Genomic DNA, 27,520 nt, shown 5'->3' with positions numbered 1-27,520 from the left:
TTAAAAGGCCCACAGCCAGCCTGTTTGGTCTTAGGAGAAACAGAAAGAACACAATGAAAGAGAAGGAACACAGAGCAGTTAAAATGCTTGATAGAAGCTTCTTCGCAGAAAGAAGCTAGATTCTTCATTAAAAAGAGAAGGCCCATCAAATCTCCCCAGCCCCCCGGAGGCAAAATGTTTCAAATGCTACACTTCACGAAATAAATGATGCAACAGTTGGTGGAAGGAAGGAAGCCTTCTTCTCATACTCTTAGGGCAAGAAAGATTGACTGGGTTGCTCAGGTGTGTCCCTTTTGCTTCATGGAGTATGCGAGAAGTTACATCTTCACTCAGCTACACATGTGTCAAAAATGATGCTGTTACTTGCCCTTAAGAGGTGGCTTGGGTTTAATATTTGCTACTAGCCAATTATTTGCTAACAGTTATCTAGGACTACATTGATGAGCACATCAGGCTGATGTACTCAGGGAGCCTTGTTGTTGTTTATTCGTTTAGTCGCTTTCGACTCTTCATGACTTCATGGACCAGCCCACGCCAGAGCTTCCTGTCGGTCATCAACACCCCCAGCTCCCCCAGGGACGAGTCCGTCACCTCTAGAATGTCATCCATCCATCTTGCCCTTGGTCGGCCCCTCTTCCTTTTGCCCTCCACTCTCCCCAGCATCAGCATCTTCTCCAGGGTGTCCTGTCTTCTCATTATGTGGCCAAAGTATTTCAGTTTTGCCTTTAATATCATTCCCTCAAGCGAGCAGTCTGGCTTTATTTCCTGGAGGATGGACTGGTTTGATCTTCTGGCAGTCCAAGGCACTCTCAGAATTTTCCTCCAACACCACAGTTCTAAGGTGCAAAGATTACTGCAGATGCTGACTGCAGTCAGGAAATCAGAAGACGCTTAATCCTTGGGAGAAGAGCAATGACCAATCTTGATAAAATAGTTAAGAGCGGAGACATCACACTGACAACAAAGGTCCGCATAGTTAAAGCAATGGTGTTCCCCGTAGTAACATATGGCTGCGAGAGCTGGACTCAGGGAGCCTACTGTTGCAATACTATCTGTTCCATATTAACCAAAGCAGAATACAGCCAAATTTTCTGGTGGATCCTTTCTCCAAAGCCAAACTTCCTCCTTCCCCAAATCTCTAAAGTTTCCTGGGATTTGACTCATGATTTTCAAAATAAAAAGCACTTGCTATATGACAGAGGGATCAGCAATCATTTGCAAATATTTAATTACAACTTCCTTCCTGGACTGTACGCTGCTAAGCCATTCAGAGACATAACGCATCTAGCTTATTCCTTAGAGTATTTTAAAAAGTGAACAGTTGCACCGGTTTATCTTTGGAAGAGCTCTGGCAGAGGCATAAAAAAACAAAAAAGGGCTGCCGACTCCTGGTTGAACCAAATAAGATCTCAGCAGATTTTAAAAAGGTATCTTTTTAAATCTCTATGGCTACGGTTGCTTTTTCACATACACTGATACTGCGGTTTAGAAGCAACTTGTGTGCCGCTGTGTCCCGTTCAACTCCTGGGGATTTCAAGGAAAAACACTCACCAACTTAACCTTTCTTTAGGAACAACTCTCAGATCTTCCAAGGATCCCCCACTAACCTCTTAGATCCCCCTCAACCCCTCTGTCTTCCCTTTTTCTACTTCCCTTAGTGTTGCCAAGCGCATCATCCAGTCACATCACTAGCCCAAAGTATGTGAGATTCTGCTTGCTGATTATTGCCTTTCTCTGGCCCAGGAACAACTAACTGGCTCTTCCAGCAATGCACGGCCTATCTCCAAATCAATAAGTTGAAGGCATCTACCTTCTTCCTCCTGCTCTTTCTCAGTGCCCCAACTTTACCTCTGGAAAGACTTTAAGATGAAGCAAAGATTCCTCATTATCGGATCTCCTACCCTAGAACTTGCTGCTGCTGCTCTTTAAAGATCAGGTGTTTGAAGCCTGGCCAGCAGAACTGTTCCCTGGGTAGTTTCTCGTTGCCAAAGTTCTGTCCGCTGCTGTCAGCCTTCCGAGGCGGACCAGACAGGAAACAAGATCAGATGAGCTAATTCTACTTTATTGTAAGGCTACATTAACAGAATCTTGCAAGTACAAATCTCCTGCTGTCACTTTTACAGCCCAAGAAACTGGGGAGGGTCCCTTCTGAGCCTCTTGCCCCATCCACTATCCAGCTGTGGGCTGTGCCCTCTCTTATCTGATTGTTCCCTTGGCAGCATCTCTTCCCCCCATCTCCCAAGGTATTTCCCACATACCATTACCACTGCCCAGTAAAAGACAATGCTGCCTAGTAGTAGCAGATCTGACAACTTTGGGGGAGGGATGGAACAGAGAGATCTTAAGTTCCAAGAGAGGGTGGCGTGTCTTCTAAAGCAGCAGACTGGATGTTCTGTATGATTTCGTTTTCTGCAGTTAACAACAAGTGCTTGTTGTTAAAGAGGAGAATGCTTTCTTCACAATTACCAAGGCAATGAACCACTCACTTTACACATCTACCTGTGGAATATTACTGTAACATTTTAGAACACAATAATAAATATTTTCTCTAGAGGGGGAAAAAAGCCGTTTCGCTATAACAGAGCCAAAACCATTCCAGGCATGATCTGATTTGCATAGCAACTTTCGTACTAGAGAGGAAATCCAGGTATTTTGTTCTTCCCTCCTCCTAAAAATAAATCTTTCAGTATTTTTTTCAGAAATCGACGGAGTGAATACAGCTGACCTAATTGCGTCTGCCCCCACCATCTTCCATCACTACCATACCTGCAGTCTAAAGCTTTCCTAAAGTAAAGAATTTTTGTGCCACTTGAAAGCTTTTAAACGCAATTCCAAAATTGGCGGCTCCCAGTAAGAAGTCATTTTCAAAAAAGCTATGATTTTCACCACAGCGCTTTTGTGATCTGGATGATGCTCTTGGAGATATGGCCTCCTGTGCAACAGTCGGTACAAAGCCATTACTTTGCAAACACACATCTTGTCAGCCCACATCACGTTAATGCACAGGCCATTCAAGTCTCTCTTGTGGAAGGAGCCTCACGGGCTCAGTACACATTATTGTTCCTCCTAGAAAATTATTATAAGCCACAGTCTTCTCCCGCTCTTTGGTACTGCAGCACAGATACTCAAAAATAAGAGCATTCTGAATAATAAGAGTATTTTCCCAAGGAACATTATCCTTCACCAACTACAGTCGCAAGAACTAGTCAGTCATTCTGCACATCGCCATACCAACACCTGCTGCAGACAAGGCAGATGGAAGGTGAACAGATTAGACAGCATCTCCGCCCAAAGTCATTGGCTGCCATCCTTACAACGGATTTGTCCTACTAGATAGAGAAAATGATGGACTCTTCTCAACGGTCCAAGGTAAATAGGTTTGGAAACATGGGATGGGCAGGTGAGGTGCAAGAGCTTCTGTCTGGGATAAAGCCAACAGAGGTGAACCAACGATCAATAGGAAACATCAAGGATATTCTCCAGAGTAACAAGCACATGATCAGGATCCCAGAGAGCTCAAAAAACAGCAGTGAAGGAAAAAGATGGAAAAAGTTGAAGTCTTTTCGCTTTTTTTTGACATTCCCTTCCCAAAAAGGATACAGAAATTGGGGAGGAGGGGGGAAGGCAAAAGAAGGAAACAATCTTTTCCTGTTCTCCCCCAACTTTTGCCCCTACACAATCCTTCATCTCTCTAGGAGTTGGAAGCAAAGTATGTGAGAAGTGAAGAACATGGGTGGACAGACAAGGTCATCTTCCAGCTTAAACAATCCTGGGGCAAAATCAGTTTCCCCAGCTAAACTTATTCACAATGTAAAGATTCAGATTGTAAAAATTCTCTGGAGACATGTGCTCCAATGGTAAGGGGAAAACTCTTACTATTAAAACCAAGCGGAGATCTTCCAAATGTGCTCTGGCTGTTCCACATGTCCTTGATGTGGAACTGGCCAACCAAGTAAGAGTTGTTCCAGCAACCTTGTCAAAGTCATCCCCCAGGATGCTCTAGCTTGGCATCGGTATCAAAGAAGACACTCACAGCAACCTTTTATTCGAAAAATGAGAGATGAGACCACTGGATGCTGGACTAAAAGCAGAAACATAGATGGAGGAGAGAAACTGGACATTTGTGATGGTATGTGGGAATGACCTTGGAGACAGGAGGAAGAGTCGCAGACTGGACCACCGTCATCTCAGTCCACAGAAGGAGAGGAGGTGTGGGAACCATCTCAGAAGGGACCCTCCCTAGTTTTCCAGAAAGTAAAAGGAGAGGAGGGGAGGAAGATCTTCAGACTTGCAAGTTCTTTTTAATGATGTACGGTTATAATAAAGATAGAGCTGGTATTCATTGTTGTGTTTCTTGTCTGGACTACTGCTCTTCGCAACGTTTCACAACAGAAAGGTTTACGGCAGGAGGGAACCTGGAAATCTGGACGAAGAAGCTGGGATGTCTAGCTCCATTCTTCCGAACTAACCACCGCAAGACTGGAAGTGGGTGCATCTGCGTCTATCGAATACTTGTCTATTAGACTGATACTCAGAGCACAGAGCAGTCTTTAGCTGCATGATCATTTATTGCCAGAAATGCCCCCCTCGTCCTAAAAAAGCAGAAGGGGAGACTTACAACAGAAGGACACCTTCTCCCATAACAGTAGACTGAAACATGAGGAGGGGATGTACCACCTTTTCCAGCCTGTTATTCCCCAAACATAGCAGATTACAAGCCCTGTTGTCCTCAGCCAGCGTGGCCAGTGGGGCAGGTAAGACCAGAAGAAGGAACGTGCAAAAAATGCTACTTGCAGAAAGGATGGGATTTGCAGAGATAATTCATGGGAAGGGCAGGGATTCTAGTCCTCAGCTGCTGAACAAAAATGACAGCTTCTTCCTAGATGCCTTTTCAGTAGCTTCTTTAAGCTGCTGAAAACGCATCTAGGAGGGAAACCAGGAGTTCGTTTTTGTGAGACGGGACTCCGAATTTGGTTCTGACACTGTTCAAAAACTCTGAGGCATCTGGTTAGCGTTTTGTGTATGCACACTGCCTTAGCGACTCTTTTGCGCCTGGACAAATCTTGAGGTTCTAGCCAAAATTTAAAAAAACAAACATAAAGAAATCCCTCTGAATGTACAGGTAGTCCTCGCTTAACAACCATTCATTTAGTGACGGTTCATACTTACGATGGTGCTGGAAAGAACGACCCTACAACCGGTCCTCATACTTAGGACCATCGCAATGTCCCTGCGGCCACGTGATGACAATTTGGGCGCTTGGCAACTGGTTCACATTTATGACCATCTCAGCATCTCACGGTCATGAGATTGCCATTTTTGACCTTCATGGCCAGCTTCTGGCAAGCAAAATCAAAGGGGAACCGCATGATTCACTTAACAACCACGTGGTTCACTTAACACGCACAGTGATTCACTTAACGCCTGCCGCCAAAAAAAAGGTCGTGAAATCAGGTTGGATTCGCTTAATGACCGCTTTGCTTAGCAACTGAAATTCCAATCCCAATTGTGGTCGTTAAGCAAGGATTACCTGTAAAGTCTTTTCATTCCTGGATTCAAACAATACTAAAACTGAGGTTTACTTTCAAAATATCCAAAATGCAGAAGTCCAAGAAAAAATATAGACGTCTCATTCCAAATAGTTTTTTTTAAATGTCCATTTTTTTTAAAAAAATCCCTTTTTTTATGGAATGAGCACTCATGTAGGATTTTTCTTTTATTACATAAGGAACGGAGTAGTCATCAACAGCAAGCAGAGCACTGGGCGTTTGATCATCCGGGAGAACCAGGGTGCAATGCTTCAATCTTGCAAAGATCGAGCTAGAAATTCTTATTTCTTAGTATAAATCGGGACAAATGTGTTTGCATCTATTTGTTTCCCAAGCAGAACGTCTACAGTTCCAAAGGCCGGGTGAGGAAACGCACTAACCCTGCAACCCGAAGGGCAGGTAAGCTGAAATCCAAGACTGGTATGAAGGGCCACGAATTAATATCGCAGTAAGCCATTTAACTCAATACATAACTCTGTAGTCCTTGAAATATTGCCCAGGAAACTCTGGGGAAATGAAGCTTAGAGGCAGTGTTCAGATATCTATCTGGAAAAGCACCTTCTGTTCCACACAAACAGAATCACTGAGCAGGGAAGCTTTTGGGGTTTTTCGCCGATAAATTATTGTTAACACAGCAACAAGAGGAGGCTTGAATAAACCCCAAAGACAGGCGTGTTGTGAAATAATTATGAACAGAATATTCCTTCAGCATTTTCCCCAGAGAGGCCATGCGTCCCCCCCACCCCACCCCCTTTACAAAACTTGCCTTTCAGCTGAAATAGCAAGTTTAAAAAGTTGCTCCTTTAAAAACAGCAACAGCTTACAAAATCATGACGACCTCCCATAAGCAGCTGTGAGATTCTGACGTGATGCAAGACCTCACGAGGCTTTAAGTCACCGTGCACGATGCCACCTCGCTGGTAGAGAAGGTCACTGACCCCGTCCTCAAGAAATGGATCCGCGTGGTCTCACGCCAACACTCGCGTTAATGCGCTTTTCAAGAATCAAAAGCTTGTTTTGGAAGAAGTTTCAAAACTCATCTAATCAACTCAATGCAAAGTTTCCCAGGAAGGTTGGAACTTTGGCAACAAAGCAGAGTCTGTTCTGCATTCTACTCATTCAACTTCAGAAACTACGTGGCCGTGGGACCCCAGTGAGGGAATGTTTATGTGAGAAGGGAGATCCAATTTGGTGTAGCGATTAAGGCATCAGGCTAGAAACCAGGAGTCCATAAGTTCTAGTCCTGCCTTAGGCACAAAGCCAGCTGGGTGACCTTGGGCCAGTCACTCTATCTCAGCCCTAAGAAGGAGGCAATGGCAAACCATTTCCAAAATCTTGCCAAGAAAACTGCAGGGACTTATTATTGAGCACCATTTTGATGTAGAGATCGAAACAGCAGGCTAGAAACCAGGACTCCGTGAGCTCTAGTCCTGCCTTAGGCACAAAGCCAGCTGGGTGACCCTGGGCCAGTCACTCTCTCTCAGCCCTAAGGCGGCGGCAATGGCAAACCATTTCCAAAGTCTTGCCAAGAAAACTGCAGGGACTTATTATTGAGCACCATTTTGATGTAGAGATCGAGACACCAGGCTAGAAACCGGGAGTCTGTGAGTTCTAGTCCTGCTTTAGGCACAAAGCCAGCTGGGTGACCTTGGGCCAGCCAAATTGCTATTTAGCAGCAGGTCTTCTCTTTGAAAGCAAGTCTGCTAACCTTGTACTCACTTTCTATACCAGCTTTCTTCAACCTCTTCCCTTCCCAATGTCTACTCTATAATTTCCAGCTCTCCCAAGCAGCATGGAATCTGAATTCTACTTCAACTTATTTGAAGTCTGAAGTTATTTGAAGTTGCAGAAGGCTAGCCATTTCAACCTCCTCCCCCTCTACTAATTTATATACAAAGGAGATTAAACCTTTCAAACTGGGTTGAATGCAAACATGTAAGTAAGGAAGGCATTCTAATTCTGTTAGAACACAACAGAGACTTGTGGACTCTCCCCTTTGGGAGAGATGGGCGGTAATAGAAATTTGAAAAATAAACCAACAAATAAATAAATAAATAAACGTTTCTTGATGTTTGGAACTGCAACCCTCTACCCCTGCTTGTATGCTGAAGAGCAGTTATTAATTTCTGAAATGCCTCCTTTTCTGTGAAGATCACTGGAAATGTTGCAGCGATGAGCATGTTTAATAGATCCTGAAGGGCAACAGGAACACAAAATGTCAACATGGTTCAAATGTCCTGCAGGACTGGAAAGGCCACAGCTTCTTCTCAGGAGCCAACAGCTTCCTTCAATTTTTATTGCTGCTTTTGACAGCTGAGACTGATGGCTGTTAGAAGTTTTTCTTATTAAAACTCAAAAGAAAAGAGAGAAGCTGCATTCGTTCTTCCAACCAATGAGGAGGAGAAAGTCTACGTGGGATTGTAGCTCTTTCTTCTTCTCCATTAAAAGTTCATGAAGACTGACAGCCTGTTTCTTCAGAATCTGCCAAACATGTTGCAGGCAAATTTATTCATGGCACAGACCCAGGGCCTTGTTCTGAAAACAGAGTTCCTAATTGAGCATCACTATATTTAAGTGCAAGCAATTGCGCTTGCATCGTAATGTGAGCTTTTGAGATCTCTGGAGATGAAATTCCAACCCATTGTTTGGGTTTTGACCAGAGTGAGTGGGGAGAGCCATCTGAGCTTGCTTTTCTAGTTGAAGGTGAAAAGCAGGTGGAGGCATTTGCTTAGTCTTGGAAGATCCTTTGGTTTCACAGAAAGCAGATTCTCCCCTTGACTTTGGATATTTCAAGCTAAGGCCGAGGCTTTCTGCACCATCTGTCCCCATGCCATATTTCATTTCTGTCACCCTCTCAGTTGTCCTTCATCTGAAACATTCAGAGCACATATGCATCTGACAGGTCAACTTGACCATGTGCCACCACTTTCACCCTATTCCACCTTCCCTCCCTAGGGAAACAAGTTAGAAATCATAGCTTCTCCTACAAGCATATCAAGACCAATTTCACTTGCATCCTCACCCTTACTTCCTACAGCCCAAAGTGCTGACTTTGGCCATCTTCTCTTTGTAGAAGAATTAAAAGAGAAAGAAAAAGGACAGAGTTGTGTTTTGGAGAACTGGACAGAAAGCTCTGCCATGCCCTTGCCTTCCAAGGTCAAGCAAGAAGAAGAGGACTACCAGCAGCAAGATGGTTAGACTCAGTTACAGTGATGATGAGTGCACCATTGGAAGACCTGAAAGACCAGGTTGGGGACAGATCATCACGGAGAAAATCTACCTAGGTGGTCGCTAGGAGTTGAAAGTGACTTGATGGCACATCAGCAGTCAGTCAATCTGCTAAAGGGCAAATATTGAAGGATGATAGGGAGCCTGGCATGCTTTTCCTATGACCTAATTGATGGAGTTTTTAAAGGTTAATAAAAGAACTCCACGCAGCAAACAGCAATCTTGCAGAGTAGAAGCGTGAACCCAAAAAAGGAACTTGCGCATTAAGCTTAATCACGCTCAGAAATAAATTCAGTCTTCACACTGTAGTTAGATAAAGAAAAAACAGAGATAGCTTACTTTTATTCAGTAGATCTGGATAGAGGTAGGTTCATAAGAGAAAGCATTTAATCACCACTGGTTCTTTGCAGACACTTTCTGTGGAAATAGAAAATCTGCATGCAGGCAAGATGGTAGGGGGAGGAGCTGCACGCAGCATCTCCTGCTTGCAGGTCTGCCAGAAGGGTAATGGAGATTGTTAATCCCCAAGCCCAAGGAGGAGGAGGAAGTGGAATTCAGGTGACCCATGTGACATCCCACAAGCACAATAGAGATGTGTTTGCTAGAGAAACTTCCTTATGCTTATGAGACAATGCTGAGTTGACCCCTGATAATTCCAACACTGACCCTTGACAGCTAAGATGATCCTGTGACCTTACACAAAGTGGTGGAGACTATCAAGTGTGTTTTGTAAATACGCATTGCAAGGGCTGCTCAGTCTAGTTACTGAGCTCGTTTTGAACGCCTTCAGTTCAATTTCTTAAACGTTAGCAGGATTGGAGGAAAAAAACCTCTTTCCTGAGATACAGGATGTCCAAAATAGAGGAGTTTGGATCTATATTATATAGTGTGTATGTGTGTGTTTTACCTCCCTCAACCTCTGAATGGTATCGTTAAGAGGTTGTATCAAAACTTCCCCACACTAACTTACTATAAAAAGGCTCAGGAAAGTTTTCAGCTGAACAAATTGATCAAAAGAGATTTTATTTTCTAATTGAATAATGACTCTAAATATTCTGGCTAAGATTTCATGGATCCAATTATGCTACAGTGATCTGTGCCTTGGTTATGTTGTACCTAGATCACTACAAAAAACTCTGTGTGGGGCTACCCTTGTAGAATATTGGAAGCTTGGAGAGGTATAAAATATGGAAGGTTGGTGTCCTCACTTGCATGCTGTTCCACAGCCCCAGGTCACCCAGGTAAGAACTGGCTGCTGGATGATTTGAGGGCTCTGTTCAATTTATTGTTTTTAGCATTTGAAGCTCAAAATTATTTAGCCCATCCAGGCATCAATATTTGTGAGAGAGGATCTTTTGAGGCACATGTAGCTAGCAAAGACTCCAGACTCTAATCGGAGAGGCTAACCACCCTGCTGAAAGCAACCTGGTTGAAGATTCGGGGAGCTGTAATCCCAGAATATCTGAGGACACCAAGTTAGAGAAGACTAGTGTGCATAATTCTTGTAAAACCTGCAATTCTAAACATATCTGTGAGTGAGTGATCAAGAAATACCTAGTTAGCAATCAGACTCCAAGATTAAATTTTATTCAGCATCCATATTAATTCCCCCCCCCCTTTTCTTTTTTTAGTAAAATGCTAACAGCTGCATTCTGGAGGTTTTCTTAATGCGCTTTCCCGTGAGACTATTTCTAACTGTGACTTTTTCTTCCCCAAAATAGCAGATGCCTCCAGGTCTGCTGTAGTTCTCAAAACTAAATTTGACATCTTCAGCACAACAAGGTAGAAGTTGGGCATTGATGCCAATTCTTCTGTTCCATCGTCCCAGCCAGAGTTAAAATTATTCTTGGCTAGTGTTTATTCAACATTTCTGAATATGTTCTTAATATTCTCCCCACCCCCACACTCGACTGCCTCCTCCAAAGATTTGCCGGTAAGTTTTGCTGCAAGCTACCTTTGCTAGAAATTAATTTGCCTTCCTTATTCGTGGCACAGAAAATATTACGGTAATGAGGTTATCCAAGGTCTTGGCTAATAAAGTTACTCTGCAATTTTAGAAAGCATTTATAATAATTAAAACCTCCATATTCTCTAAGAACTAATTTACTGTAATAGTAGTTCTGTTCCCCCCTTTGGTTAAATATTCTCTGCTTTGCTGTTTAAAGGCCTCTCTAAAGTTTTGGGTAGCATTTTCAATAACTTTAATGGGCTTTGGATAAACTTTCTAATTAACCCTAAAGAAGAAAGATACACTGTGCTTGTTTTATTTTATACTTAGCAATGTTAACCAGGGAAATCTGTAATTCTCCAAAGGCTAATTCTGTACTCCTTCTGCTAAACTCATTGTGAAACCTCTACTGAATGCACTGGGTAGCTTAGCCCTTGCTACGGGCTACCTTATTTTAAGCCACTCTGGTTAGGCAAGTGTTGTACAGCATTTCACGTATATCTGAGGCTTGCCTCTTTTTATAAGAGATGTCCCACATTCTACAATTAGTTGATGGAAAAATTGGAACATTTCAAACATACGTGAAACGGTAGACCGAAGCTGATGGCAAGGAAAACCAACTGACTGCCAGGAAGAGGGACTTGAAGGTACTCCCCTTCATTTTTAGACTTGGTTGAGGGTCAATGCTGTCACAGCTATCATTAAGGTAACACTCTTGTCACATGTAAGGATGGGATCTTGCTTCCATTGGCCCAACACACATTTTGGGGTACTAAACAGAGTCCTAAGGAAATTTGAATGACCATTTCTTTTTTTCCAGAGCCCGCTTTGATGCCCTCCTTCAGTACTGCTGGTGGGAAGATTTCATGGGACTCCTTGTTTACAGAGGTTGCCCTTGTAGATCCAGGGAGGTAGAAACTCTTGCCCACGTCCTCACACGGTGTCCTTTTTATGATCCCCAAGACGTGCTTTGATCTCCTCAATCGTCTCTAAATTTGAGGATCATACTGATAGATTTTTATGTTTATTTCTTTTTAAGGGATGCTGACTCTACGTTCACACACCAGGTGGCCAAATATTTTTACCAATTGCACAAAACTTTTAATTAGATATATTGTTTCACTGTTTTATTGTCTGCCTTTTTCCTGATAATGAATTGCTGGATTAAACTATTTTTCTTCTGTTGTAAAGGCTGGTCCAAGACTGTAATAAAGATATTTGAATTTGAATTTGGCCCAAAACACATAATAACAGACTTGAACTATAGGCAGATCGATTCCAGTGGAACGTAACTTCTTATCAAGAGAAGTACTGTGATGAAGCAGTTAGAGTCAGACTAGGATTTGGGGGGTGGGACCACTCTAGGAAGATTGATTCAAGTCTGTCTCCCACCATGAAAACACACCAATTACCCTTTCTCAGCCCAACCTAATTCACAAGGCTGTTGTTGTGGGCATAAAATGTTCCCATGTAAGCTAGCTGGAATTCCTGGAAGAAATGCAAGAGACAGATCTAACCATGAAAGAAATAGAAAGATGGTGGAATCATTGACCGAAGGAGGTGCTGAGGTCCCTTTGATAGATGTATTCAAAAAGAAGCTGAACAACCATCTACTGAGGAAGTTTTAATTTGGATTCTGCACCCAGTAGGGCACTGGGCTTCATGTTCCAATGTTTATTCCGATTCTATGACTATTTAGGACTATTAATTAATCCGTTCTGAGGCTGAGGAAGGAGCCTTATGCCAAGTGAGACCACTGGTTCATCTGTCAAAACTGACTGGGAATGACTATGTAGGACCTCTAGCAGAAGACTCTCCACTCTACCTAGAGGCACAGGGATTGAACTCATGACTTTCTGTAGGCAAAGCAGGTGTGCTAATGCTAATATCTTGCCCCTGGAGGTGAGGCAGGCCCCTTCACTCCTGACCTTCCAGAAGGCCCTGAAGACCTGGTTTTGCCGTCTCGCCTGGGGCGGGAAAGTGAATAACCATTTTTGGGGATGGCTCTGTCCTAACAACCAGGAAACACACTGAGACAATGAACTGGTCTCTAATATTTATTACTAGTACTTAACAAGAATCCTAACAAACTGAAGAAGCGTGGGAAAAACCCAGACATATAACCCCCAAGGGTTAAGGCAGTCCCGATCTGTGTCTCTTTGAATGGCTGAACAGTTCCTCAGTGCTACGCATGCGCTTGACAGTCTGGGTGGGAGCCCCCTGCTCGCCATCCTTACTCATGACAGGCTCGCACCCTAGAGTCCCTCCTACCAGCCTGGATTTTACATTTCTCTTGGATTTTATTTATTTACTGTGTTTTATCATAATTGTTTTAGGTGATTTTAATGTTTATGTTTTATGTGGGATTTCATTGTAAACCGCCCAGAGTCCCTCGTCTGGGGGAGAAGGGCGGTGGCTAAATTTGAGTAATCAATCAATCAATCAATCAATCAATAAAACAAGGCACGTTTCTCCCTGCTATAGCATCTGTGAGTCAGAACTTTCTCTAGGAACACCGTTAAGTGTTTCTGTTCAGGCTAGTTTGGATTACCACAGGTTGTTTTTTTAACTGAATTTTAAAATTTGCATGCTGGCTTACGAAATCAGGTTCTCCCATGCTGACACCACCTCCATTTGACAGGTATCAGGTAGCCCACAATCCTATAGAAACTGTACATTCAATACAAACCAGGAAAACACACTATATCTAATATCATACCATAAAATATAGCATTCTGGGTAAATCGATCAGAGATCTAAAAGGTGAGCAAACAGAAAGAAATACTTCACTATTCACCTTAACCAGATGCATAATATTTAAGGAAGATAATAAATTATATGAGGAAAATGTGCAATTTGCACTTCTCTTGGTGGACATTTCTCAAATGGGGTGCCACTACCGCAAAACAGCCTTTTCTTTTCTCACCAACTGGCACATATGACCTACTATGTCTGGCTGGTATGGGAGAAAGTGTGTGATTTAACAGATGGGCCTGAAACAACACAGTAGCTGATTTAAATTCTGCGACTATATTTTTAGGGTTTTGAAAAAGGGATGCTGTTGTTGGGGGTTTCAGAATTTTTACCGTCATGATTCTCCTCGAGCTGTCATGCTCTGGAGAACTCCATGTGCAGATCCATGCAGTGATCAGAGGTGATCAAAGACAAAACCCAATGAATATGGGTTTTCATTCCAAAGTGTTAAGCACTACATACCCAAAAGAATAAAAGGGTCAAAAACTGGTATCAAAGCAAGGTAAAGAAAAGTCAGAGCCCAACAAGGAGAAGTCAGTGTATTCACAGGAAAAGGCAGGGAAGGCAGACTGCTGGAAGCAAAACCTATTCACATCAAGAAGGGACAAAAAGTTGGGGAGGAAAAAGCAGTCTTACACTTCTGGCTTCCAGCTTTTAATTCATAACATAAAGGTGATGACAATAACGGTTGATTACCTTGAAGGATTCTAATGATAAAATGTATTGAAATCTTGGGGAACTTAAGAGGGGTTCCTATCCTATTAGGTCTGAGAGTGTGTATCTCACTTCACCTCCAGGGACTCAAGGGTGTGTACTTTACATTCCCTCCTCCAGTTTTTCCCCACAATCTGATGAAATGAGTTGAGTTGAGAGATGGAGCAAGTGGCCCAAAGTCACCCAGGGAGCTTCCATGGCTCTAGGTAGTCTTGAACCCTGGTCTCCCCAGTCCTGGTCACCTAGGACCTTCGCTGTCATGGCCCAGTAGCACAATTTATTATGCCTCTCCCCGGTACAGCTAGGTCAGCCAGTCCTAGAAGACAAGCTGGTAAGTTCCCAAAAGCAGAACATCAGCTCATTTTGCAAGACATTTCTCCCAGCGGAGAACTATTTCATGGGCATGCACCACCACCACCTCCCCAACATACAAACAGGCTCCAGCTGGGGTCATAATCAAATCATCTGAGAAGCCACATATAATTTTTTTATTTCTGCCATCAGAAATGCAAGAGCTCTCTTTGCTGGCTAGGGAGCTCACTATCTGCTAATAGATGTCAAGAGCCACCTGTTCCCATCGTCACCAGCCACACATCCCATTTCAAAGCAGAAAGCAGGCATGGGCAGTCTGCATTGCTAAGGAAACCAGGGCACTGAAGTACAGGTCCCAAACTTCCAGTGTTGCCCTCCTTTTGAGAGAAATGTTGACTTCCTCCTAGGTAGCTGAAAGAGGCCACATCTGCAAAAATAAACATCTGCAGCTCATTCAGCATCAGATGCAGAGAACTAGGAGCTTCAGGAAAAGAAACAGAAAGCTGTTGGGCTGGTAGAGAACCATGCTGCTCCACCGCTTATGGCCACCGGTTTATAAGTATTGAATATATTTTAATGATATGATTGCAGAGGCAGGATATCCTCTTGGGTGGGGATTTTGCAAGCATGGGATGGGTGTGTTTATAAAATGGCTGTCCCGGGAGACTTGTCTAGTCACTAAATAGGGGGTGCAGTCAAACACAAAACAACAACTGGCCAGAAGGCAGACCAATTTTCTCAGATGCTCTGTACCACCCCCAGTGGCATTTTCAAAAGCAAAGACTCTTTAAAAGCAAGAACAATAACATTGAGAAACACATCACAGACATCCAGAAGATAAGGAAACCAAAGCTAACCAGAACAAAAAGCAGCCACTCTACCTCAAGGCCTGGGCGAACAGTTAGGTCTTCAAAGACTTTCTGAACATCGCCAGGGTGGGAGCCCAAGAGATCTCTGAGGGGATCCTGTTCCAGAGAGCATGACAGAGAAGGCATGCTTACTTGGTCCCAATAGATGACCTTGCTTGTTTGAGGAGATCTGGAACATACACACCCATTCTGCCCCATCTAACCTGATGAGCAGAAATTATGGGAAAAAGGCAGTCCCTCAAATAGGCAGACCCTATGCCAAGAAGGGCTTTATAGGTGATAACCAGCACCTTGAATTGCACCTGGAAGTCCACCAGCAGCCAGGATAGGTCATGGAACAGCACACCACTCCCAAGTCTAGCCTGACTTTGCTTACTGTTTTTCAAGATCTACCAAGCTGACTAGGTGGGGCAGGCGAGAATTCTACCACTGATGGTAAGTGCTTAGATGCCCCCAATGAGGCAGGCACCCCAGATCAGAGCCCTGTGGGCTGAACTGGAAACTGATGCTGCTGACCTTACACGGCTGAATTCAAATGCATCTGTAGTCCTGGGAGGGGACCTCAATGCTAGACTGGGCCCCAATGACCACACCCTCTACGCACGGCACAAATGTCTCCCTCCCAACCCTGAAAATGATGGATTCCCCCCCCCCCCCGTTACTCAAAAGATCAGAAATCAAACTTTGCGGATCTCTGCCTGGCTCAAATGGCCTTCAAGCCAAACCGTCACATCCTAAACAGTGCCCCTGAAGGTGACCATCCATCTGAATTCACCTACCTATCTGGCTCCAGAATAAGCGCTATTGACTATATAACCATCTCTAGGGACTTCCTCCCTTACATCAAAGCCCTAGAAGGTATGCCTACATTTGACAGCGATCATTTCCCAATCCTGCTCCAATTACAGTAAATGCCTTCACTCAAGACTAGGTGTGGCACTTGCTGAGATACGACATTTTTAGAGTTGTGCTGAAGTATAAATTTAATGCTAGGGGTTGGTGCCAGCTCTGCACTCTTCCAGATTCCTTTCCTCAAAAGGATCTTCTTGAGAAAGAAAAAGAAAGAAAGAAAGAAAGAAAGAAAGAAAGAAAGAAAGAAAGAAAGAAAGAAAGAAAGAAAGACAGACAGACAGACAGACAGACAGACAAGGAGCTTATTGAGGAAGGTAAGTGGGGTAAAAAGATTGCCTCCTGAATAGCCCGTCCATCCGTCCTTCCCTCCCTCCCTCCCTCCTTCCTTCCTAAAAGCCATAATCAACGCTGTGGACATTTTTCTAAATAGCAATTACCTCCCACTGCCTCATGCTTGCACCAACAACTGGAAATTTACAAAATTCCAGAATGAAATGGGGGGCATGCATGCATGTATGCATATAATAGATTGTTCAGCAGCCTCAGACCAAGTTATTTTGCTGCCTGAGACTACGAATAAGGCGATATCCCAAATTAAAAAGTATTGTGAGACAGGACCCCCCATGAAGGGACATGCCAGGCTACATGATACACACCTTGCTCTTCTTGCCTGCCAAAACCTGCCACCAGAGACAACTGTTTCACTTTGCGCCAGGGTAGGACTGGCCCTGTGACTCAGCTATCCCTTTTTGCTTGAACTGTAAACACTAACACAACTAATACTGCTGACCTTTGGGAACTCCCTATGAACATTAAACTATCCTACCTCCTGCTCAACTGTAAAAACAACTTGGCACACAGAGGTTTATGGGGAATTGGCTTCCTTAAAAGAGATCATAAATACCCATGATTATCTATTTGTAAGGATTACCAAACAATGTTCTGCAATTAAGCCCATGGAGAAACTTCTTACTGCACTTATTTAGATGCTAATCTCATTTTTAAGAGCGATGCTATGTGAAAGCTAAGCTGATGTTAGCTTTGGAACAAGATTTAATATCAAGGTGGGATTTTACAATGCTGCCAGAAGCCTACAAAGTGACAGGATGGCATGCTTGTTCTATAGGGCACCACCATGAAAATATTCATGTATCACCACGGGTTTCAGATTTGAAATTAAGGATGGATTTCCCAAGCATTCCAGGTGGATGTTGCGGAAGAGGGCTGGGGGAGGAAGAAAACATCACAGCAAGTGGCCGCTTTGCCTAAAACAAGCAAGTCCCTTGCAAGGATGATAGCTGTTACCACAAAGTTCTGCAAGGAGTACCTTGTCAGGCTGCGATGTTTCTTTTATGGTTTAGTCATCTGTACAGCCTTAATTATTTTTGTAATTTCCATTGTAAGAAACCCTGGGTTGCCAAGAGATGGGGAAGAGAAAATGAAAAAAAAAAAAACGGTTGCCAAAATTAAATCTTGAAGACTACAGTTGATGTGACTTCACTTCTTACCTTTGGCTGTGGAACTAACTGACTCAAAGAATGGGTAGGAGATACGTGTCTCCTAGACAAATTTGCAGGCCCGCCACTCACTCAAGAGATGAGAATTGGGGTAGCTTCCTATATTGCTTATATTTGGTTTATGCAAAGAATAATGCTTTCTATCCTGCTACAGAACAGAACTTTCCCAGGAAGACTGTTCCCCGAACTCCAGTTTTATTCTGGCCATCCATGCTAGAAAATCTTCTTGTTTGTTTGTTTCCCTTTCCACTGCTCTTCGTGACAGACAACTCCTCCTCCTCGGGCTCTTCTTCTCAGGTGTAGAGACGTCACTTCACCACTCCAGCCTGGTCTGGCTGAAGACCATGAGAAAGCTGGCTATACACAATTAAGTGGAAGAAGCAAGTATGAGTTCTGGCAGACCAAAACACTATCATCATCTTGGAAAGCTACAATCTGAATTCATTGCTCAGATTTTGTAGCACATAGGAGGACTACACCCTCAGGCTGTGAAGGCTAGAAAGAAGTGAGGGTTCCTCCGGAGTGACAGTAACCCAGAGCTCAGCACGTACTGAGCCTTCTTTGGAATCTTGCTAGGCTCCTAGACCTTTGAACATCGTACTTTCCAAGCTGCAATTCACATACAAGAAGTCAGAAGATTTTCTATCTATCAGGTAATGGCCATTAACAGGTTACTGCCTAACCACAGGGGAAGGATTATCGCTCCAGGAAGAAGTAACCCCACAGAATAATATCTCCACTTCAATCCGTTCTTCTTGAAGGAACAGTTCTGCTGAAGCCCCAAGGAGTGGCTATCAATCGCTGCACATAACATTGAGATGGATAGTCCAATGATCTGAAATGGAATGAGGAAGTTTCTTATGTTTGTCCCTAGGACTGCCCTGAACACCTTGAACAAGTGATCTGGGACGGCAGAAATGTGAGTATCCAAGGAAAAAGCTTTATGACGTGGAGGATAGAATTCCTAAGATTGCGCAGCATTGGTGACCTCCGAACAGCCTGAGAAGGCATAGAAGAGCACTTCTCCAGCTAACGCTCTTAAAAGCATTGCCAAACGTAGCTCAAATACCCTGCAGCAAGCCACTGCTTTCAGCATTATTTTCAGCAGATTCTGGAAGCCGACTGGCCCCAAGCTCAAAGAATTCACCCAAACCAGCAACAGCTTGAGCAGCTATGGCAACCAATCCTTTTCGCTGGGCCTCTGAAGCAGACTGCGGGACTCCCTGTTGGCTTGCTGGTGCTGAAACCCAATCCCCTGTCTACCCACCCCCCCAGCTGGAAATGCAGGGAAATCTTTTGGCAATGGATACTGAGAACATTGTTCCATAAATGAGCAGAAGTCAAAAGATATCAGTGAAAAGGCTTCTCTACAGCGAAGCCAACTTATCAGTGTCAGATCAAACAGACAGAATGCAGTTCTTGGGGACAAGTGGGAGGTGGGCACTAGCACACACTGGAACAGCTCTTCTTACGGCCCCTTAAAAGAAAGCTGGCATTTTGCCACAGCTGAAGCTTCCACACCGTGCCCACCTGCCGGATCTGAAAGAGGCCCAGGCATTTTTTGATGCAGGCAGCTTGGTTAAGGTTTTGAATATACCTGTCATGTTGCTCTACTGTAGATAGATTATTGGTTCTTCTGTAAAGGACAATAGACACATTGCTGCGTATTGCATATTGGTAGAAGCAGAGATTGGGTTAAATTGTGACTTGTAGGGAAGTGGTTTCCGGAGTGGAGCTACACCCAAAACTTTGCCAAGAGAAAAGTTAAGCACCAGGAAGGTTGGCTTGCTGACAGGGGAAGGTAAAAAGTAATGGCACACCATGTTGGTACACTGGTGCAAGCTGTCCTGGGTCTTCTTAGAAATAGTAAAATAGTCAGTCTTTAGGACTGACCACAGGAAGACTGGCCACCGAAGAATCCTGTTCAAATTCTCAACAGTAGCAATCCATCAGCTTGATTAAAGCAGTAACCATCACAAATTGGCTTTTATATATTATAAGATGATACACTTTTACACTGAGACTTCTGAAACTGCTGCTGCTTCATTTCTTTTAATGGCATAAATTAAAGATTCCCAGCTTGCATTTCCAGGACCACACGGAGCCTTCAGATTCTGGCCTCCAGAGCTCCTCCACTTGACTCTTGTCAAGTTGCAACTTTTGTTTTTTTAATGGGACCAAAAGAGAAAGTTATGAAATACCTGGGGAGTAATCAAATTAACTTTTTCATTAATTTAATCTGAATGAAACTACCTGGGGAGCCACTGCATTAACTTCTTCATTAATTTTCATCTGAATGAAAATCAAATCAAATTTAGATTTGGTTTTGACCCATTCACTTTGGGGAGTATCCCTACTGCCACCACCACATCCCAAATTATTCCATATCCTGAATAAGATGCTTTTTCAAATGTGCTTAATTTCAATCCATATCTCAAAATTCACAATATGTTTGTTACTGGGCAATTGCTGGATTAAGCTTTGATTAAGGGGGAGAGAGGAAAAAAATAGCCATCTTACAGGAAAGTCAAATTTTGGCTGCTCACAGTACAAACAGGAGCAGTATTTATTTTCAGAAGTGTGGACGTCATGATAAATGGTTCTGATGCTAAATCCCTTGCTAATGCAGTCATCCAAAGCAGATACCTTCTTTGTGGTTTACACAGTTTCCTAGCATTACAAATTCAACCAGTGTGATTCTAATCTCAAGTCAATTCAGAACATTTGGTTATTTGGAGAAATTCATTGCTAGTCAGCCAGTCCTTGCTCCTCCACAGCAAGTGCCTTGGCATTGCATCAGCTAAATTGGATCAACATGGGCAAACAAGCCATTCTCATTATCCATTGCCCCAGGAACTTCTGGCTCCAGCTCCTCACAGCCCAACATGAGCTCAGTGAGGAGGGCCAAAATGTAACAGAACAAAACAAAATTAGTGCGGTTCTTTTTGTGACTCCTCTGGTGAATGGAAGCTGTGATTATGGTTCACGAAGCAGAAACAGGTGAGTCAAACACTTTGGGGACCGAAAGGAGTGCAACTTGCAAAGAACAGGAAGATCTACAAGAGCAAGTCTGCAGAACATAGCAGCATCCACCCAGTAAATTCAGGAAAAGACATCTATGAGGATTTCTCAAGAGTTTCTTGGGCAAGAGGTTTTAAAAGTTTGCAATCGCTTGTTGTCTAAATGGGAATATCAGGGGCTGACAGCGGCTTTGGGTGCCAGGACTGGGAGGTTTAAGAAGGTACATTATCAGGCAGAGAACTCCTGGTGCTACCAATTAAAAAAGGCATTGCATAGCTCAGTCATTTTCATCTCCTGGGGAATGATCAATGGGAAAACCTATTTGGAAGCACATGGATGGTGAGCAATCATCATAGCAAGCTGGACTATCTACCTAAACTTGGCCAAATCTTATCCAACCATGCTGGGGCCACATTTGGCCTTAATGGGCTGGAAAACTGTCTGGATTACCTTACCAACACAAGAAAGTCTTATCAGCTCCGGTTAGATATCTGTCAATGTGGTCCTTGCACTTCATCCAAAACCCAAGACCATCTTCACAGGTTCTGTTCTGTCCACCATCTCAGACTGTTATTGATCACAAAGCCTTGATAGCATCTGCACAGGAGTCTTACATTGATTTAAACAGTGGATGAGCATCAAGGTTTCAACACAGACTTTTCAAGCTGTTCTTCATTTGAGACAGACCTTCTACGCTGAAAGCCCATCTGAAAGCAGCTAATGTCCCTCCAGACCTATCCTAGCTGAAGTCCTCAAGGAAGCTGGCTAACAAGAATAAACCCACGAAGAACAGGCCAGCAGGCTTGGCTCTGGCAGGGAAAACAAACAAAAACAAATAAAAAACCACTCTTCAGGTCTGGGCAAAAAGCTACAGGCTCAGCATCATATTTCCAACGATCTCTATCTGTATGTGTCTATGCAATACTGCATGCCATGCCAGTTAGAGCATCTTTCCATCTGCTGTGCAGCCAAAGTGTTCTGCTTTTAAACTTTTAGCTGCTGCTAATCAATATATAGAACATATTGCCATGTGCCGCCCTTGGACATGCTCCCAGCCTCTACACATCTAACATTTCGCAAGACATTGGAAACCTTATGTTTTAAATGGGCGTTTAATAGCTAGCAATTTTATTTCAGCAACTTTGGGCAATATGTCTTATGGATTTTATGCTGTTTTTATAGTTAGGGATTGATGGGTTCTGTTCTATTGTTACTGCATTGTTTTGTACACTGCCCTGAGTCTTGTGAGAGGGTGGTATAAAAATGGGAAAAAGTGAAAATAAAAATGGCTTTGGTGATTTATTTTACTCCAGTGAACAAACTTGCATGCAGAACTGTTGGATGGTTTAAACTCCCTCCCTCTCTCCCTCCCTGTTGAATTGACCTCTGAATTGACTGACCATTGCCCATGATACCTATAGCTTTTGGGTGTAGAAGTCTATCATCATGGCTATTCTGCAGATGTTGCTAAATTACCATTCCTTAAAGCTCCCAATATGGGCCACGCTAGCTGGCATTACCTGGAGTTGTGGTTCAGCAACATTTGGAAGATCACACTGTCATGCTCCCCATTCAAACATTCCCAGAACAACTGATTGGACTTGCATGCATGAATGAAGTCAACACATGTCAGACCTTGCGAGCCAGTAGAAGGGAGGGGGAACACTCAGGAGTGAGAAGACATCACGTTTGGACTCTCTCTCATGCCCAAGGTCAACAGGCTGAGCCGTTGCAGACACCTGCAAGAGACTGGCACGAGCTGAGGGAAAGGGAGGCTGCATGCCGGAGCAGGGGGGGGGGAATCTTGCACTCATTGGGCTGTTTAAGTTAGACAAAGCGTGGGAATATCCATCCGCAACTTTTTCCGTTACTCCGTACACTTCTTCCATTAAAAGATTTCTACTGCATTTATGTATGAATTGGATTTAATGGCAACAGAGTGTTGCAGTCATCACACACACTTCGTTCTTCCCGTCCCTCCCTCCCTTTTACCCTCTAATCCAAAAGTGCCAAGCTCTGCATTGCAGGGGTCCTATTCTTCCCAACCTTTGTAATGCGCAAACAATTGCAGGCTGGCCGTAAAGAAAGAACAATTTACACAGATATTTTCCTGCTTTAACGGCTTATAAACATTTTAGAAGGAGAAGCATGTTTTGGTTTGCTAGATACAGTAAGTATAATCTAAAGTGGTGAAGAAAAATACTGGACGTCTCCTACTAAAAACTGATGAAATACAAAGAAACTCAAGGTGTTTTATAAAATAAAGCTCCCTTTTAATTGGCAAAAAGTTATCGAACGCAGAGGATCGAAGCACAGGAAGAGAAAAACATTCTTGGGAATCCTTTGCTACGCTTCTGGAAATGAGAAGAATGGCACTGTCGCTAGATGTGACTGGGCAGGGTTCTCTTTAGACCAGGGGTGCAAAAAGGAAGACAGAGAAATGCACTAGATACTGTCCAAGATGCAGAAGGATCGTCGTAGAAACTGAAACGGGGAGGCCAGGTATGGTCATGGGGGATTTGCTGTCTGAAGACATTTGGGAGTAAACGTCTGAGCCCAGGAAGAACGCTGTGAGCTCATACCATCATCAGGGAGAGAGGAAGCTTGGGGCTGCAGACAGCAACTAATTTGGATAAACTGGCCAAATCTTGCTCAGACCTGAAGGCAAAAACGTACTTGGAAATGCAGGCGATGTGATACAGAGCCCACCTGAGGCAGATGTTTTAGAGGACCAGAGATTCTTCCACCATCTTGTCACTCCACAATCCTGTCACTGCCTTTGCTAGTAAGGGAGATCCCTCAGACTCAGCATTTTAGTGTTCGGTCTGCAGTTCAGCTCAAGCATTCAGACAACCAACAGCTTGGCTCTGCTCTTCAGCCTTCTCATGGACTCTGGAATCCTGACCCTGAAACTTTCTTTGCTTGTCCTTTCAGATTCTTCCCAGATGCTGCAGATAAAAACCCTAGGCTTGAAAGGCTGATCTGACTACTTTCTCAGCTTTCTGACCTCTGGCTTTGGAATTGGCTTTCCTTTTTGGTTGCTGCTGAGGCCCTAGGCTGTTTAAAGGCCATGCAATTAACTTCTCATGAATGTTAATGGCTGGGTTTGGGCCATTAACAGGACATGGATTGAACTGTACAGCAAGTGTGAGTGAAGCCCTTATCAAACAGTGGATTCAGCCAATAGCTTCAGGGGCTAACAGGGCAGGAAGAACAGCCTCAAAATCAGAGCTGCATGTGAAAAAGCTTCTCCAATTTGCTGCCAAATCATGTGGATGTAATGGAAGGGGAAGCAATGCAATATATGAAAATACATTAAGCCTGTTGTATGAACCAGACTATTAGAAAGAACCATAATGTGTGGTTAGTTTGTTTCTGTACAGCGTATTGTGCAAACTTAGTCATGTCGTTTGCTAACCACAATGAATGGTTTATGTGTTGCATGAACTCAAGCATTCAGAATCAAATGGAATATAAACAAATGACTTGATGACTTCCACCTTGTTGCTTCAGGCTACCTTAAAATCATTATGAAGGAAAGGGAAGGGAAAAGGGAAAAGGGAAAAGGGAAAGGGGAAAGGGGAAAGGGGAAAGGGGAAAGGGGAAAGGGGAAAGGGGAAAGGGAAAGGGAAAGGGGAAAGGGGAAAGGGGAAAGGGAAAGGGGAAAGGGGAAAGGGGAAAGGGGAAAGGGGAAAGGGGAAAGGGGAAAGGGGAAAGGGGAAAGGGGAAAGGGGAAAGGGAAAGGGAAAAGGGAAAAGGGAAAAGGGAAAAGGGAAAAGGGAAAAGGGAAAAGGGAAAAGGGAAAAGGGAAAAGGGAAAAGGGAAAAGGGAAAAGGGAAAAGGGAAGGGAAAGGCATGGCTTATCAAATAAATACAACTCAAACTAAGCTTTGGGTTGACTATACTGACAAAAGGGTCAATCATAATTTAATGTGCAATTTTTAAAAATTAGCAGGCTAAATCAATGCAAGCAAATTAATGCAACTCTTCCTCCAGAAGCTTTTCTGAAACAATTCCTAGGAAAGAATATATAAAGTAAAAAGAAAGACAACTCATCCTTGAAGAAATTACATGCAAAAATATTTCAGAGTTCCATCTTAGGGGGCGTTTAACCCCAAATGGGCCCCCTCCTGCCACACCCCATCTTTGGAATTCACTGCCAAGGAACGTTCATCCAGTGCAGTGTTCCTCGACCGTAGCAACTTTAAGATGAGTGGACTTCAATTCCCAGAATTCCCCAGCCAGCAGGCAACTCTGGGCTGCAAAAACTGCATGAGTACCAAGTGGTAGACTGGAATCCTCAGATGTTCATGGTCACTCATCATCCTCTTCCCCAGTGAGGGACAGAATCCTAGCTTGTCCTGGGAAGGGATGAAGCGTGTTGATCTAAGTGGAGGACCCTAGACTGGACAAAGCTGGCATAAGAAATGAATGCATTTCATTGTCCAGTTTGCAATGACAAACACAGAATATCAAGAGCACGATATGCCTTTTTTTTAAAGTCCTTAAACTTGTATTTAAAGCTTCTTTCACTAAGGATTGAAGGAAATTCACCAGGTGCTACCAAACTTGTTGGTGCAAAAGTTCCTAATAGTTGAAAAGCAGTTAAGAAGCAATTTCCAAAAATGATTAAGAAATTAGGCTTGGCGAACGATATAGGCTACATTATGGCTATGAGCTTGATTGAAATCCCTCGACTCCCAGCCGCTTGACTGACAAGTCGACCTGTGGTTCCTCAGTTCCTGCAGTCTCCTCATGAGGAGCAGCTATCCAGAGTACAAGTGGGTGATCTTACGATCTCTCCTTTTTCTGGAGAGAGTTTGCCGGCCAGAATTCACCGTCTGGCTGCCGATCTCTGCCACAATGCCATTCCCGCTCCTTCAGAGACGTCCAGTTCACCATGAATCCTCACCGGAATTCCCAAGCTTCAAGACATTCATATATTTGCATTCTGCTCTGCTTTAAAATGAAAGCCCCATATATGAACATCTTGAAAATTATGGAAATTTCACTGCCAGAAAACACCATCTGACGGGTGCTAAGAAATGCATTTTAAAACACACCTCCTGTCCTTTTTTGCCGAGTCAAACTTCTGTTTCTAAAGACTGCCTTCAGAAAAACTACTCTTTTCTCCAGCCAAATGATTTTGCCTACTCTAATATGCTACGTGGAACATGGTGTTCCAATTAAAGACATGAAAGAAGTGAGGACTTTCGCCTTGCTGTAACATATCATTACTGGCTGTTCATTAGATTTACAGCTCACCTTTCCTCCCAGGAACCTGTTGTAGGTTGGCTCACTTAAAACAACCACATCACTTTGAAGATGCAAAACAAATTTATTAAGCATGCAAATAACTACAGTATATAGGTAGTCCTCGACTTACGACACCAATTGGGACCGGAATTTCCATTGCTAAGCGATGCTGGGCGTGTGGGGGTGTGTGAGGGAGGCGTGGCAAGGGTCAGGGAGGGCACACAGGGCTGTGCAAGTGGCCAGCATGGCACAAGCATAGAGGGGCTGGGGGAGGGTGTGTGGGTGGTGGAGACTCACCCCAGAGACTTGCCACCTTCCTGGCCAGCGTCCTCGTTGCCTTTCCGGTTAAGCTGGCAGGGGAGGTTGCAAATGGCGATCACGTGATCATGGTGCGCTTGGCAACTGGTCGTAAGTGCAAATGGGTTGCCAAGCACCCAGATCGCAATCGCATGACTACAGGGTGCCGGGACAGCTGAAACTCCGAGGACTGGTCGTAACCACCATTCGTCCAGTGCTGTCATAACTTCAAATGGTCGCTGAATGAACGGTCATAGATCAAGGACTATCTGTGTACCAAGCGCCCAGCAAAGCATGCTACAAGACAAAGGCAAGACAAAGAAAAAGGCAGACAGAGTGGAAATGACAGCATGACATTGGAATGTTTTAGACAAACCCATCTTGGTGACCTTATTATTTATCCCTTCCTACTAGGTCAGCAAGTCAGCTACACTATCTTTGAGCCCTGGTCAGTGAATATAAACAGTTTGGTTGACTGGGCCACTGTCCCTGTCTGATGCTTCTGCCCATCACCACTCAGAGCCAATTCAGCTTGCTGTGAATGTTTCCTTACAAGGACACTTTAAGTAGTTCACATGTATGTGGGGTGTGTGTGTGTGTGTGCATAGGTTTGGTAGTGAATACAGCTCACACATACTGTATACCTTTTACCATCACATATGTGTAACATTCCCTTCCTCTGATTCGTCTTATGAGCACCACCTTGTGAGGTAAGCTGGCTTGTGAAAGAGTGAATAGATCAACGTCACCCAAGTACAGGCAGTCCTCACTTACCAACTGCCTCGTTTAATGAACGTCCGAAGTTATGATGGGGTACAAGCATATAGCTTTGTGACCAATCCTCGCATTTACAACTGTCTCAGCGTCCCACGGTCATGCGATCACCAGCTGTGGGCTTCGCAACTGTCTTGCGACAAGCAGAGTGAATAGAGAAGGGGGAAGTAAAATCGTAAGTTGCGGTCATGTGATGTTTCGCTTAATGCCTGCAGTGACACGCTTAACAACCGAAGGGGAAGCGAGGTTGTTAGACCGATGCAGTCATGTGATGTTTCACTTCGCGACCATGGCGCTTAGTGACAGAATTGCTGGTCCGAATTGTGGTTGCTAAGCAAGGCCTACCTGTACAATCCATGACTGAGGTACAGACTTTCAGTTTCACAGTGTCACTGAAAAAGAGAATGTCCATGCACTCCCAGACCCATG

At 43.8% G+C, this 27,520-nt stretch overlaps 1 protein-coding gene across 1 annotated transcript in view; it reads right to left on the bottom strand.

Annotated features, from left to right (window-relative positions):
• SNX29 (sorting nexin 29) overlaps positions 1-27,520 on the bottom strand; it is a 171,901-nt gene that overhangs the window by 11,844 nt on the left and 132,537 nt on the right. The window lies entirely within an intron of this gene.

The sequence above is a fragment of the Candoia aspera genome, chromosome 14, assembly GCF_035149785.1.
Source record: "Candoia aspera isolate rCanAsp1 chromosome 14, rCanAsp1.hap2, whole genome shotgun sequence".
Lineage (NCBI taxonomy): Eukaryota > Metazoa > Chordata > Lepidosauria > Squamata > Boidae > Candoia > Candoia aspera.
The sequence above is the reverse complement of the archived record's forward strand: the minus strand, read 5'-3'. Positions and strand labels throughout refer to the sequence as shown.